Raw genomic sequence first — 12523 nt, forward strand, 5'->3', positions numbered from 1 at the left:
AGAAACCTAGAGGAGCATTTTATCACAGTCTAAGAAATAAAGACAAGTCACGACACACTCTAGGGATCTGGAGCGACCTAGCGCCCAAGCGGTGTAAAAGCAGACAGTCACAAACGTCGGAAGGATAATGTTTGTTTTTAATTATTTTCTACTTAATTAATGGAATAGGTGTTATATTTTTGCATTCTGTGCGTTAGTAGGTTACCAAGAGACATGAATTATCGTGAAATACATGTAATAACAGACGAATCACACTGATTCAGTGGCAGAAGCTACAACTCATTCAATAAGAAATACTTTCGAATATTTCTAAATTTGCAGTTTGTTTCGTTGAAAGCAAGAGAATGTAAACACATCTCATGCATGAGAAGGATATATTTCTGTCGTCTTCAGTTATCATAAGCGCTTTCATTTATGCTTAAAAAATTTTATGGAGTCCAATGATTCGCACTTTTTTACACTTCAGACGACTTTCTAATACACGAATATTTTTATAAATGTAATTACTTTTGTTTCAAAAGCGAATGTATTGAAGATTCTTGTCGATTGTGGTTCAAATGGCTCTGAGCATTATGGGGCTTAACATCTGAGGTCATCAGTCCCCTAGAACTTAGAACTACTTAAACCTAACTAACCTAAGGACATCACATACATCCATGCCCAAGGCAGGATTCGAACCTGCGCCCGTAGCGGTCGCGCGGTTCCAGCCTGAAGCACCTAGAACCGCTCGGTCACGACGGCCGGCTGTCGTTTGTGGCTCAGATTTAGCAACAATTGTGGAATTGGTTTCTCTGTGTTTAGAAATAGTTTTATTGCTTCTGACGATTTACTATCACATTTGTGTGGTTTTCCCTTAATTTGCAATTATGGCGGCTTATTTGATACGTTACATATGTATGTATTACGTTTCATACAGGTTTCCTATGTTGCACGCTCACTGGTTTGGCTGAAGTGTAGCGAACAACTCTCTGTTTTGTTGGGTAGATATACGACGTCTTTCCACAAGAGGTCACGTCTTCTGGTGTTTACTAGCAATTTTTTCTTATTAAAGGAAAACGACATTATTCAGAAATTTTCTGTACAATTACAAGAGAATCATAAATAAACTGCCCTGTAATGCACGGTTTCTTATCTCCCAGGGTGTTTAGATCACTAAGGAAACACAAATGTGATGTAATTTTTTAGTTATTGTCCATTGTTATGGCACAACTCACACTACATATTGTAAGAGTTATGTTACAAATCAGTATAAACGTTAGCATTCCCACTCATCCGATATCGTGCTCAGAAGTGTCGCTTGCTGGCCACATGGGGCGCTGCTATCGCTGCAGATAATAAAAAGGAAAGTAAGTAAGATGGCGGCCACTGAGTGAGGTACGTTTCTTCGGCTCGCGAGTTTTTCCGCTCATTGAAGGTGTTACAGAGCAGTGCGGCAGTCTACAACGTGTGCATCCGACCAAACAAGTGTTACTTGCCGTGGTGTGTTGTTCTCCGTTGATTACCACAAGTGATAAGTGAGTGAAAAATGGGAAGAGCAAGAGTAAGCGGCAGCAGGCGAGGCTACAGGGGCGCAGGCAGCGCGCGCGCCCGGTCTCCGGCGGCAGGTGAGGCCTCGCTGCCTGACATCGGGGAACTCGTCCGGTCCGAGGTGAGCGCGCTGCTGCACAGTAAAGACACGCTAGACGTAACCGTGCAATCCATCGCGGACTCTGTGACGGCCGCGGTCATGGACAAACTGCAAGAGTCTGTCGGGTGGAACAGCGCCGAAATCCAGTCTCTGAGAAAGTCCCTGGCCGCACAAGAGACAAAAGCCGCTGACGTAGAAGCTAAATTTTCTGCGGCCACCGATGAAATTGAGCAGTATCAGCGAAGGAACAGCTTGCGCTTGTTCGGGGTAGCCGAAAACGATCGCGAAAACACCGACTTCCTACTCATTAACCTCGTGCATGAGAAACTTGGCGTGCAGGTCGACGTGATATTGACAGAAGCCACCGTGTTGTCCACACGGCGCAGGATACCAGGTGCCATGAAACCCAGGCCCATAATAATTAAATTTGTGTCCTACTGGAAAAGAACTGAAGTGTTTGCTCAGAAAAGAAAACTCGCCAAGAGTGGGGTTACCCTGAGGGAAGATCTGACGCGTGAAAGACTAAAAGTTTTGAACACTGCGATAACACAGTTCGGCCTTCAAAATTTATGGACCCGGGATGGCAGGATCGTAGTCAAGATGTGAGGAGGGAGGAAAACGGTGACGAGCATGTTCGAACTGAAAGACTGAGCGAAATCTCGTGAGACACAAAGACTCATATTGTACTCTGTCTAATATAAGTTAATTTTTTTTTCATTTTTTAACGTAAACATTGCTTCATTATTACTCCATCATAAGGGCTCATGTACATTCATATTGTCAGTCAAATGGGAATTAACACTTCTCCATTAACAGGAATCTCCTTAAATCCGCCTTTCTATATCTATCATTTTCATCCTCGTCACTACCACTACTACTACTACTATTATCTTTTTCGTAACCACTACTGCACTTTCCATCTTTCTCTTGGCTCCCTTGTTCGATACTTCCAGCCTGTTTCTCACCTTTAGCCCACAGACGCTCGAGTCAGCCACGACCTCGGGCACGCCTGCAAATATGTCTTCCCCCGCGAATTACAGCTTTTGTTCCTCTTCCGGCCAGCAGGTAAACGGAGCGTGCTCGGTCCTATAGGCGGCCACAATGGGACGGAGCGCTTCCGGCAGTGGGCTCTTTGTGGCCGACATGAACGCGCAGTCGCTAACGGCTCACTTCGACGAGTTCTATGACCTGTTCTGCCAGTCGCTGTTCCATATTATCCTCGTCTCTGAATCTTGGTTGAAACAAAAACATTTCTTCCGACGCTATCTGAATCACTGGCTACTCTCTCCTAAGGGCAGATCGTGAAACACGACGCAGTGTGGTGTGGGTGCCTACATTCACTCTGATCTGAAACACTATGCACATCGGATGCAAAGGGCGAAGGAGAAGCAGAGTTCTTGTTTTTCGAAATACATACATCAAATCAGAAACTGCTAATTGGAGTAATCTATAAATCTCCAAACGTCAGTGCTATGTCCTTCTTTCAGTCTGCCCTGTCCTTGCTCATCTCACAGTATGAACACATAATCGTAATGGGCGACACAAACATCGACTTACAGTTAAAACCGCACTCTGCAGAAAAACTAAGGAGACTGTTCCACTCCAATGATATGAGTATAACACCGCTGGACCCAACCCATCACACACTGCACAGACATACACTCATAGATATAATAGCAACAAAGCGACCAGATAAAATAATTCGCGCCAATCAGACATCCGCTCCAGGGCTCTCTGCTCATGATGTGATATTCTTAAACTCCTCAATGCATACTACCAAAGAAAAATCTCTCCTAGTAACCTACAGAAACCTAAAAATTTTTAACCATGACGCTCTTCAAAAGGATTGCTCAGACATCCCTTGGCATGATATAGGCAATGAACCGACTTTAGACGGAAAAATTCGGGAATTATGTCGCAAAATTATTGCACTGTATGACAAACATGCTCCTCAATGCACTGTCAAGGTAAAGAGAGCTCCCGCTCCGTGGCTCATCACTGAATTACACCAGTTAATGAATAAACGCGATGCTGCACATAGGGCCTTCAAGCGTAACCCAACTCTGAGGCGTATGAAGCCCACAGGAAACTCCAAAACAGAACCAAGCAAAGCGTGAGGAATGCCAAAATCAGACATGCCTGCTCTGTCATATGCGGCATATCGAAACCTGCTGCACTGTGGAAAAAGCTGTGCAGTTTCGGTATAGGGAAGCGAAGATCTGACATTGTTTATCAAGAGTCTACAGAAGAATTAAACGATTTCTTCTCAACAGCTGTAAACTGTCACGCAGCGACAAATTACCAGCCCCAAGATATCAATCTCTCGAGAGACAAGTTTTTCCTAAAACATGTCACTATAGGCACAGTACACAAGGCAATTATGAGAATCTCATCCGAGGCAGTAGGAAATGATGGAGTGAGCATTGGCATGATTAAGAACGTTGTAGACACTATTATTCCACTTATCACAGACATCTTCAACCAGTCTCTTGTCAGTAGTACATATCTTACTGAGTGGAAGCAAAGTTTAATTCGACCTATACCCAAGACTGACAACCAAAAGTCGCCAGGTGACTACAGGCCGATCAGCATACTACCTGCAATATCTAAAGCTCTAAAATACATCGTCCATGAACCACTGACAGATTACCTCAAAACTCATAACATCTATGATAAATATCAGTCAGGCTTCCGAAAGCACCATAGCACAGCAATTGCATTAATCAAAGTAACTGATGACATTAAACATGCTATGGACAGACGTGAAGCTACCATCCTAACACTGCTTGACTTTAGCAAGGCTTTTGATACAGTTGACTTTGATATATTACTAATTAAAATGAAACAGCTGAATTTCTCAAACAGCGCAATACACTGGTTCGACAGCTACCTCGATAACAGAAGTCAACAAGTCATTTGTGGGTGGGAGAAGTCATCATGGAAAAACATGCGCTCTGGAGTTCCCCAAGGCTCTGTCCTTGGTCCATTACTCTTCTCGCTGTACATTAATGATATTTCTTCAGTGATTCACTCCTGCAACTACCATCTATATGCCGACGACATCCAACTGTACACAAGTTCAAGCCCCAAGAACATTGCTGAAGCAGTAGCGAGTATGAAGGCAGATCCTTGCTCTGTTTCTCGATGGGCACAGAACCTAGGTCTGAAACTAAACCCCAAGAAATCCCAGGTCATTCTTATATCTCATCCAAAGTTAATCAGCCGGTACTTATAGCGAAAGAGTCCCTCAAATACTCCTCGATGGTACCCAACTACCATACCAAAGAACAGTAAAAGACCTTGGAATAACCTTAGATGAGCACCTAAACTGGGAAGAACAAACAGCCACAGCTTGCCAGAAATCACTCTCCTCCCTACATGCAATCCAAAAATTTAGAAAAATGTTTCCAACCCATGTTAAACAAAAATTAGTCCAACCACTAGTCTTGACCAATCTTTACTACTGTGATGTAGTTCAACACAGCACAAATAGTGACAATTCGAGGTGCCTCAAGCTAGTGATGAATGCTTGCGTTAGATACGTATGCAATATACGGTTGTATTATCATATCAGTCCTTCATACTCCCAGCTAGGTTGGATACGCCCACATAAGGTACGCGATCTCCACACGATGTGCTTACTTCATCGATTTCTTAGTCACTGGTGCCCCAAATACTTATCTTCTCACACTAAACACCTTTCATCATTCCACAACCGTAATACCAGATCAGATACATCTATCATCTTGGCTGTACCTTTACATAACACAAAATCTTTCTCCGTGTCATTCTCTGTCTCAGCCATACGACTATGGAACGCACTCCCCTGTGATCTGCGTCTTATCCAGAACCACTCAACATTCAAGAGGGAACTCAAAACTTACATATTAGGGACGGTAGAGCCACCACTGTTGTGCCCCTCTCATCTCTTTCTTTCTCCTTTCCATCATAGCTTCAAATTTTACCATTATATTTCTCTTCCTCTAACCTAGCTACCTCTTCTATATCTCTCTCACCCCATTCTATCGTCTTATATCTCTGCTCGATGTGAAAAACTCACAAGCTGCAAGTACATAACGAGAAAATTCCAAACTAGCAATAGGACTGACATTCATAAAAGAAAAATATGTTTACTTTCATATACACAGTCATTACTATTATTGGCTTATTATTCTTGATTGTTGTAATTATTTTTTGATTGCTATAATTATCCTTGTATTTCTCTATTTTTTTCTTTAACATTAATACTGTATAACGTGGTATGTCCATAATGTTCTGTACAAACTGAAATTCGTTCAATCTGAGTATGCCTGGTTAGGTGTAAGAGAGGGTCTGAAGGCCCTAATCTTGCCAGGTAAAATAAATGCATAAATAAATAAATAAATAAAACCGAGATGAAGTGTCGCGACTGTTATTTTAGACTGTGATTTTATACTGTATCGCTACACAATACTTTACACTGTATATAATAACGTGCTCTAATGTTCACTAAATCGATTTCTGCTAATATTTATTGATTAATATTTATGTATATTCACTCACCCAAAATCGTGCGCATGCATAGAATGATTTATATATATTATATTAAATGTCTCTCTCTCTCTCTCTCTCTCTCTCTCTCTCTTCTTTCCTCTCTCTGTCTCTCTCTGTCGCAAATGCATTTTCTTAAACAGACATACCATTAAATATCAGCTCCCCATCAGTTCTGTTTGCAGAAGATACTTCTGTGTTAATTGAAAACCAGGATTCAGAAAAATTCCCAAGTCTGTGCTTTGCATCCTCAGTGCCTTAAAAAATTGGTTTCAGCTAAATATGTTGCATCTAAACATATCTAAGACTCACAAGCTGCAAGTACATAAAACCAAAGATTCAAAATGTGAGCAGATTAATATTATTCATAACAAACAAGCTCTAGAAGAAGCTGGCTCAGACAAATGGTTGGGATTAAATTTGTGTAAAAGCTTGAGCTGGCAGGCAAAAATTAAGTAGCCAGCAAACAAATTGAGCAGCTTTGCACTTGCATTGCAAATATTGTCAACTGCAAATAACATGGATACAATAAAAGTAGCATATACAAGCTACTTTGAACCCATTCTTAGGTGTGGTGTTGTTTGAGGCAACTCAATAAGCATAGTGCAGGTATAAAAAATACAGAAAAAATCATTTGAAATATGTGCATCATAAATTTTAAAAAGTTCTTTCTCATATGGATTTTCACACATGGAGTGTACTTTTCTGTCTGTGGCAGCTCAATGAACAATGCACAATGATCTGAAATACCTAAATCTAGACAAAATTTACACACATCATCATATACTTAATTAGCTAAAATATTGTTAGTACAGGTTGCTGATCGACCATTGTCTGTGTTAGATTCAAAGAAATTCAATTTCAGGTCAGAAAAGTTTGAAGTATAGCTACTATCACATATGATATCAGTATTAAAATCAGCAGCTATTAGAATTTTTCCTTTTTTTAAAGAAACATGGTTTCCTTTGTTAAGAAAACTTAAAATATTAACTCTGCCATTCCTATACATATGAGATATGAGACCTGGAATTATTTGAGGAAAACTATTTTATTCACTCATATGATACAAGAAACAAAGACAATTTTGTGTTTCCCACCCACTGTGTAAACTGTACAACCATTGACTTGAATACACAGAAACGAAAATTTATAGTACATTTTAAGGAAACAAGTTAATGCAAATTAATCTGGCCCACTTAAAAGAAAGCTATATGAGGCACCTACACTGAGTTATTATTCCTCAGTGGATGAATTCATGCAAGACAAACAGGAAATTTGAGCTGGATACAATGTGTTACATGTCCAAGGAAATAGAGTTTTAGAGTTACTATTTATTTTAGTACTGTTGTTTATTAGTGAAAAAATCATTATAACTATATTATAAATTTTTGTCATGTCTCCTGTACACATACCAAATTGATTGTAAATGTAGGACATGAAATGGATAAACAACAGTTCCGCAATTCTAAATATCAATTAAATTCTTCACATCACTAGTAGAGTAGGTCATTTCTCATTCTACTATTACATTAATAAATGTTAGTGTTGCTTTCATACTGTGGCTAATTCTTGATGACTAACTTCTTAATGCAGTAAATGTTCTCTGCTGCTGTTGACAGTACCCAAAACTCCTTAAGAAGCTGTCTGCCAGAGGCTCTAGAGTGGCCATCACAGTTACTGCACACATATATGGAACAATCACTTTCTTTCCTCACTGGCGAGCTAGCCCAGAATAACGTTTTTTCTGGAGGGGTAGTAAATATTTTGAGATATGGAGGCTAGACTGATTAGTGTGAAACATTCCTTATGATGTGTCCAACTTGATTTTTGACAGAGATGTAGCTGTTGGTCTCTAATCCAAATTAATGCAATCAGAAGGTGTTAAATTGAACAGTGATTTTAATAAGCTCCACTCCAATTCCATTGCCCTTTCCTCTCAGCAGTAGCACTTGTAGACCTCTTCTGAGGCCATCTCGACCTTCTTTTACAAGATCAGCACTATTTGTAACATGAACGATCAGTTCACCTCTTATGTTTACTTTTTTATGTAGACTTCGTCTTTCAACATTCCTGAAAGGCAAAAATCTAAGTACTTGAAAGCACAAACAGGCTGAGAAAATAAAAAAAACAACAAAGTGAATTAAATCAAGTTAATTAATTAATTAAAAGAAGATAGAAACCCACAAGAGAGGAAAAAAATAAATAATGGCCGATGCCATGCAAAAACTAAACCCAAACCAAACCTTCCCTTCCCTTCCCTAAACACTGTCAAAACTAACTGTAAGTATCACTCATTCAACCCAACATGTCCAAACCACATGCCTAAACTCCCTTCCCCAACAAAAACAAATACAAAGTGACAAATGAACTATATTTTAAGTTTAAAGAACTGAATATAAACCAAAAAGCCAAAAAAGATAATAATGAAAAATTTAAAATTAGACAACAGTCAAAATATACCCACTCGAATGTTACTATCAACCCAGGACGTGTTAACTTCATGAACCGGTGGGTGTTTCGAGACATCCTCGCCGTGATCACTGGTCTGAGAGCTAAGTTTCACAGTAATATTCATATCATGCCTCATGTTGCCTTATGTCTGAGTATGTGAACAAGGCCTCGTCAGGACCAACAGCAGTAGATTCTAAAGTTACACAAACGACATAGCCATACATTAATTAACGGTCCATAATACTCTGTGCATGCACTCCCATAAACTGCAGAATCAATTTCTCTTTTGGCAGCAAACTTGTGGCATACACAGGAGGTTACACATTGATTACAGACATATTTGTTCGTAACTATCTCCTACATGCATCTTACTCCCTCATAAATAATGTCTGCAAAATTATTAGGGTGTAGATGAAAACAAAGCAGATGGTGGTGTAAATTATGAGGCCAAATTTACACGTCACTTGAAATCTGACAGAATTCAGCCATTGGGTGGGTGTTCAGCTATTGGCAGGTGAATAGACCTGCAGTGTGTCATGAGTGTTGTAACTCTGCAGACAAACAAGGCTGACGGGATCGACCCAAGTGGGGACAACCTAATCTGCTCTTTAGCTATGCTACAGCTCAGTATGACACTGTGACTAAGATTTCCTGTTCACATTTGTAGACTTTTGCAACTCACATATTAACTGCTGCCTTACAACAAACTCTACACTTCTAGCTACACTACTGACCAATCTGTTTTGAAAACTTTCATTCATTCAACACCTTTCATAATGCTCTGATGTGACATTGTCCGTTCCAGTACTATGAGTACTACACTGCCCACAGCATGAGGTCAGTATTTTTCTTTGAAACTGCATGTAATGTATTGCAAAAGTGAAGACTGTGAGATTTTCAAGGAACACTAGACATGATGGCACAGTGGCCGAGCTACAAACTGAGCTAGGTGGTGCAGTGATTAGCACACTGGACTCGAACCTGGGTGGACGATGATTCAAACATGCGTCCAGCCATCCTGATTTAGCTTTAATGTGATTTCCCTAAATTGCTTCAGGCAAATACCTTGGTGGTTCCCTCGGAAGGGCATGGCTGATTCCCTTTCCCATTCTTCCCTAATCCGAGCTTATGCTCCATCTCTAATGCTCTGATTCTAGTGGGATGTTAAACACTAATCTCCTGCTCCTCTGAGATACTATGAAGCAAAATAAGTTGTCAAGCATGTCGACTCAGGTTCCTTTTTCGCTGCTACCAGCATTTTTTCTTTTTCATTTTTTCTTTTATTGCAGTGTTAAACTGTTGATTATACATTTTCATATATTTAAACAATTCAACCTGTATACATACAATTAATATATTCAGTTTAGTTAAAATTATTACCCCTGTATATGAAAACGCTATAGACCACTAGATTTCAGGTAAATTGCTAAATTCTTTCATGAGCTGCCACTGTTACAAGGCACAGTTTTATGTTGAAGGTTTAATGCAGTAACACAAGTACTGTGTACATATTATAAGGTGTGCAGAATACCCACACTATATTCATCCAATATTTGAGAACAAGGGTACTTAGCACAGGGTGACCAGACGTCTTGTATTTTGTGGGAACATCTCGTATTAACCTCAAGTGTTGAATTGTCCTTACAAAATACATACACAACATACATTGTCCCATTTTACATTAACTGTGAGACATATTCTGAAATAGCATGTCTTCAAGAAACATGTAGCAGAACCAAATGGAGAACAAATGTGGTTGTACCCAAAGTACACGGAGAATACTCTCTTTGATTAAATCAGACTGAATGAGGTCTGTCATTTTCAGCTTATTTTCATCTCAAGATATGTGTTGCAAGAATTCGCAGCTAATTATTCCATTATGTTAGCTCTACCTGGTACTAATTCTGCTGCAGAAAGTGTGTTCTCTGTCAGAAATGCATTATGTACTGAAGAAAAATAGTTTTAACGAGGAAACTGTTAAGGAAATAACTATTAAAAGAATAATTTCCAGAACGTCTTAATGTGATGATTTTTATACAAATTGTGTTTGAAAATATCAGACATCTGACTGACATACATCTGAAAAATATAACAAAAAGATATTTTTCTGTAATTACCCAAGGAAAAACTTCCAAGTGCAAGGAGAGTGAGAAATAAGTAACCTATCAGTAGATAAAGATGTAATTACATTAAAGTGATGCATTATGTTTGCATGTGACAACAATACATATTCACCCTATTAGCACTGCAAGGTATTTTTATTTTTTGTGTGAGTTTTAACAGAAGTGTACATTGATCTATGTAGTTGAAGCACAATCCAAGTAGTTTAACAGAGTGTTTAATCCCTGAGTTTCTGGGCGCTGTAATGCACCCCCCCATCGCCCCCTTCCCCCTAACCAGTCATAAAAATCACAGTTTTCGATTTTTGAAAAGTCGTGATAAACCTTAGAACGAGAAATCGTTTTTTACAAAATACTGTTCTGAAATTGAGGTTTTCAAAAACACAATTTCTTATAACCAAACAATGAAACCACAGGATTTAATATAAACAACATGTGCTAATGTCTGTCATCAAAGCCATGGCACTTTGCTCCCCAGTTCTACTCAATACATATCGGTACAAGTCAGTTGTCTTCGTGTGGCCCACGAAAAAGATAGGCCATGATGCTTACCTCTCAGCAAGTGACATTACAGGTCTCACAAGTGGCAGCAGCTGTCTCCAGTGGGGAGCGAGTAACTAGTTCAGACAAGTTTAATAATTCCTGATTGTGTGTTCAATCCTGATTGTGCGTTTGAATACATGGAAGTTCTCAATAGCACATGACAAAGTTAAGACTTTTCCAATTAAGGGATTAGAATGGAATTTTTTCACATTTTCAGATTTTTATCACATTATAAATTGCGATTTTCTGAATAAAATTACATATATAACCTTTATAACACAGCAATCCACACTCTTCTACATAAAAAATTACCGATTTTATTAGATATTGAAGTAGTGCACATATTAAATTTAACATTTAAAAAAATACAATAAAATACTTCCCATATGATGTTACATATATATATATATATATATATATATATATATATATATATATATAAATTTTAACATTTTCAACCAGTGTAGATTACATTTAAAAATTACTTCTCATATATATATATATATATATATATATATATATATATATATATATATATATATATATATATATATAAAAACAAAGATGAGGTGACTTACTGAACAAAAGTGCTGGCAGGTCGATAGACACACAAACATACACACAAAATTCAAGCTTTCGCAACAAACTGTTGCCTCATCAGGAAAGAGGGAAGGAGAGGGGAAGACGAAAGGAAGTGGGTTTTAAGGGAGAGGGTAAGGAGTCATTCCAATCCCGGGAGCGGAAAGACTTACCTTAGGGGGAAAAAAGGACAGGTATACAAACATGTCTGCTTGTGTCTGTATGTGTGGATGGATATGTGCGTGTGTGCGAGTGTATACCTGTCCTTTTTTCCCCCTAAGGTAAGTCTTTCCGCTCCCGGGATTGGAATGACTCCTTACCCTCTCCCTTAAAACCCACTTCCTTTCGTCTTCCCCTCTCCTTCCCTCTTTCCTGATGAGGCAACAGTTTGTTGCGAAAGCTTGAATTTTGTGTGTATGTTTGTGTTTGTTTGTGTGTCTATCGACCTGCCAGCGCTTTTGTTCGGTAAGTCACCTCATCTTTGTTTTTATATATAATTTTTCCCACGTGGAATGTTTCCTTCCATTATATATATATATATATATATATATATATATATATATATATATATATATATATACTCACATGGGAAGTATTTTTTAAATGCAATCTACACTGGTTGAAAATGTTAAAATTAATATGTGCACTACTTCAAGATCTAATAAAATCGGTA

The sequence above is a fragment of the Schistocerca piceifrons genome, chromosome 11 (genome assembly GCF_021461385.2).
Source record: "Schistocerca piceifrons isolate TAMUIC-IGC-003096 chromosome 11, iqSchPice1.1, whole genome shotgun sequence".
Classification (NCBI taxonomy): domain Eukaryota; kingdom Metazoa; phylum Arthropoda; class Insecta; order Orthoptera; family Acrididae; genus Schistocerca; species Schistocerca piceifrons.